The sequence below is a fragment of the Scylla paramamosain genome, chromosome 8 (assembly GCF_035594125.1).
Source record: "Scylla paramamosain isolate STU-SP2022 chromosome 8, ASM3559412v1, whole genome shotgun sequence".
Taxonomy (NCBI): Eukaryota; Metazoa; Arthropoda; class Malacostraca; order Decapoda; family Portunidae; genus Scylla; species Scylla paramamosain.
In genome coordinates this window covers 19,644,540-19,648,366 of record NC_087158.1, presented here as the reverse complement: position 1 = coordinate 19,648,366, position 3,827 = coordinate 19,644,540, and the positions used below count along the sequence as shown (strand labels likewise).

Below are 3,827 nucleotides of genomic sequence, written 5' to 3'. Positions count from 1 at the left end.
CGCACTAATAATACCCCATCAGGCCACGGCAAGGTGAATGGAGCGTAGGTAATGACGGAAACTAATTATATACTATGTTGGTATTTCAACTAATTAATAAAGTATCGGAGACTTATACTCTTGGCCTTCAGTACCTAAAGGTGACAGGATTTAGTTGTTGGTTGCAGTTCCCGTAAAGGATGAAACGTCAGGAAAGGGATTGTTCTCACTAATAGTTGCCAAACTGTCTGGAGCTCCATGATTTCCGTGTTGCGAGTTTAAAGAGAACAGCAAGAAAGTTAGGTTTATTATATCTAAACATGATATCAAGGCAATACAAGAAATTTCAAGAAGGGTGATGGATGAATTTTAACACAACTACTACACAGGACGGCCAATACTGTACCGTAATAATGCGTGGAGAGGTTACTGTTAATAGACTGTTAGTACTGGATGAGGCACGCGAGCGGCTGACTGGGTTCACTCGGCACAACTTTCTACCTGAGGCGTACACACTCTACTTGTGCTGAGGACATGAGCTCATTATGATAGAGGAAATTAGTATCTACCTCCTTACAATATCTTCCCGAGGCTGTGTGGAAGGTTAACACCGTCCACCTCTCTACTCCTGCCGCTGGCACACTGGTACCTAACAGGCTGTGTGCTACATGGGCAACGAGCGGGTAATTGGGAGCACCTAAAACCCGAGCTCTCTCTCTCTCTCTCTCTCTCTCTCTCTCTCTCTCTCTCTCTCTCTCTCTCTCTCTCTCTCTTGTTTATCAGCCTGACTGCTTGTTCGTCTGTAAGTCCTCCATTAATCCATTCGTCTGCTAATCTTACTGTCGACTAAGCTGTCTACCGATCTATCTAAATATATATATCTACCTATTTTATCTATCTTTCTACCATTTTTCCTATCAGGCATATATCTAACTATTTGTTCATCTGCCTGTCATGTTGCTTATCTCCCTCACCGTCTATTTTCCAATTAACATATTTTTACCGTCTATCCGTCAGGCCGCCTTTTGGTCCATCTGTCTTTCTATCACAGTACAATTCAGCCAGTCTGTCTCACTCCGTTTGCCTGTCTGTCATACCATAGTTCTTCTCTGCCAGTCCACCTGTTCGTTGTCTGAACCTTATACGTTCATATCACCCATCCATGGAGGTCGCTGGGGCGGAATAGGCAGGAACAAACTTCATTACTGTCAACGGAGCCAAATGTAAATATTGCTCTTGTATGGTTGCCGCGTTTCCAAATTTGGGCGTCACCTGTTGTAGTAGAAATGGTGGTGGTGGTCGTGGTGGTGGTGGTAAACTTAATAGTAAGAGCAGCAATAGTAGTGTAGCAGTCGTGGCAGTAATCATTCCCTACATTGTGATTTTTCCTCCTACTGTTGATGTTATTGCCAGTGTTATTGTTGTTCTGTTGATATCGTTGTTAGGCCCGGCAGTACTGGCTGTCGTATTAGTGGAGGCGCTGGTAACTACGTACATAGTAGGTCCCGTTGCAGTTGTTTTCCTGAGTTAGTAGCGGGGGCAGGACAGATGAGCCGGTAGCTAAATAGGAAGAGGCGTTGCTAATTGGGATAGGGTCATTAATTAAGAGGAGCGGTGATTGGCTGGGAGCGGCGGGCAGGGAGGCGGCAAGGGTGATGAAGGCTGAGGGCTGGAGAGTGAGACACGGTCCGGAATTGAGTCCCAGTTGGAGCTAAATAACTTTACTTCACTGAAACTCTTGTCACGCACCACGAGAAGAGCAGGAGCAGGAAGAGGAGCAGGGAGAAGAAAAGCGGGAGGAAGACGAGAAGAACATGGACGAAAAATAATAAGAGAAAGAACAGGAGGAGGAGAAGGAAGAAGAGAAACAGTTTCATAAGATAGGACACATAAGAGGATGAAGCGTAGGAAAGAGAGAAGAGGAAAACCAGGAAAGAAATAGAATTAGTATTAGCATTTGTTGTTGCTATAGGAGGAGGAGGAGGAGGAGGAGGACCACCAGCATCAGAAGGATGTAAAGAAGAAAGAGGAAAGTGGAGAGATGTCAAAAGAGAGAGAGAGAGTAAAAAAAAGTTAATGGAACGAAGAGTAAGGAGGAGGAGGAGGAGGAGGAGGAGGACGAGGAGGAGGAATGAGGTAATCGAAAAAGTAAGGATATCAAGTGAGTAAGAAAGAGAAAAAGAAGGAAAAGAGCGAGGAAGACTGTGCGAAGGCGAGTGAGGGTAGGGACAGGGGGGGAGGACGGGAAATGTAGTTAATGCAAAAGATTTCGCCATCACTGAAATTTGCATGACGATTATGTGACCACCGTACACACACACACACACACACACACACACACACACACACACACACACGTTGAAAAAAAAAAGTGTAAATGTAAAATAAATGAGGTGAAATAAAGGGGTCATAAGTAAACAAATCTTGCAAAAAAGAGACGGAGAAAAAAAAAAACACACACAGAATAACATGCAAATGATAAAAAGAAAACATTAGGAAAGGAAGAATAATAAAAAAACTGCCATGAATGGCAAATGGTTAAAAACTAAAGAAAAAAAAAAAAGAAAGTAGGTTGTAGTATTGCACATTTTGCTTCCTGAATATAAGGGTCGCATCAGTACTCCTTCCCTAGATAACACTACAGTATTTAAAAACTGGCTAGGTGATTCCTATTCTTATAGAAAAAAATAATAATAAATAAGAAAAAATAAAATAATAAATAGGTGAATAAAGTAAGATAAAGAAATAAGAATAAATAAAATTGATAAACCCAATGAATTAATTAAACAAATAAGACTGAAGGCGGCACGAGATGGTACATCGGAATTTACAAACAAGTTACTAGCGCTCACCAAACACTCATCAAGATATCTCAACTTGCATGTGTGAAACTATAAACAGATTAGCCTACGTAAACTTTTCACGACACTGAACAATCGGAATTAACAATACATTTTACCCTTCACTTGCACAGTATGAAGGGGGAAAATGAAAGCAATATTAAACTTAATAGATGAAAGTGAAAGTTATCACCGTACTGTAATAACCTCCATGTTTCTGTTACCACGGCACACCAATGCAGCACATCAGGTAAGGTTAAAAATGAAATTAACGTAAGAATGAGGCAGAGGCATCATCACCAAATCTTTCAGCAGCATGGATTGGAACACATTCCATCTAAGCTCAGGGAAGAACTACGAAGTATACAGAAACTGAAAATAAATAAACAAATAAATAAATAAATAGAAATAACATTTGCAGATATTATCTTGAAAATATATATACAACATATGAACACCAGCGTGGGTTGCATGCAATACTAAAAACAACCAGTACTGTTACAAGAGAGAGAGAGAGAGAGAGAGAGAGAGAGAGAGAGAGAGAGAGAGAGAGAGAGAGAGAGAGAGAGAGAGAGAGAGAGAGAGAGAGAGAGAGAGAGAGAGAGAGAGAGAGAGAGAGAGAGGGAGGGGGGGGGGGGGAGGGGGAGGGGGAGGGAGAGATGGAGGGTGGGAGGGATAAGGGGGCAAGGGAGTCTCACGCTCGCGCTCGCACCAAACTCATTCCCAAAGCTCTTAAAGTAGATCAAAAATACTGATATGAGTGAAACTTATATTAATTGGTAATGCATAAAAAAATAAATTTAGTATTAAAGGTGAAATTTAATTGAAAAAAACAAAATCACTTGGATCAAAATACATAACTACACAATCTACAATAAGAATGAATTTGAATAAAAAGTTACATCCATTTATGGGAAAAAAGTACAGACACCTACAGTCTGTGATGCTGCTACTCAAAGATGTGGAAAATGAAAGTGTACATAAAGCGTGTGCTTGCAACTGCAATCT

At 41.1% G+C, this 3,827-nt stretch overlaps 1 long non-coding RNA gene across 1 annotated transcript in view; it reads right to left on the bottom strand.

The window, feature by feature from the left end:
* Window positions 1–2,707: 2,707 nt before the first annotated feature.
* The window catches only part of LOC135102594 (uncharacterized), a 15,005-nt gene continuing 13,885 nt past the window's right edge, over window positions 2,708–3,827 (bottom strand). The window contains exon 3 of the long non-coding RNA XR_010269697.1: window positions 2,708–3,191. This is a non-coding gene — a long non-coding RNA (uncharacterized LOC135102594). The remainder of the gene's footprint in view (window positions 3,192–3,827) is intronic.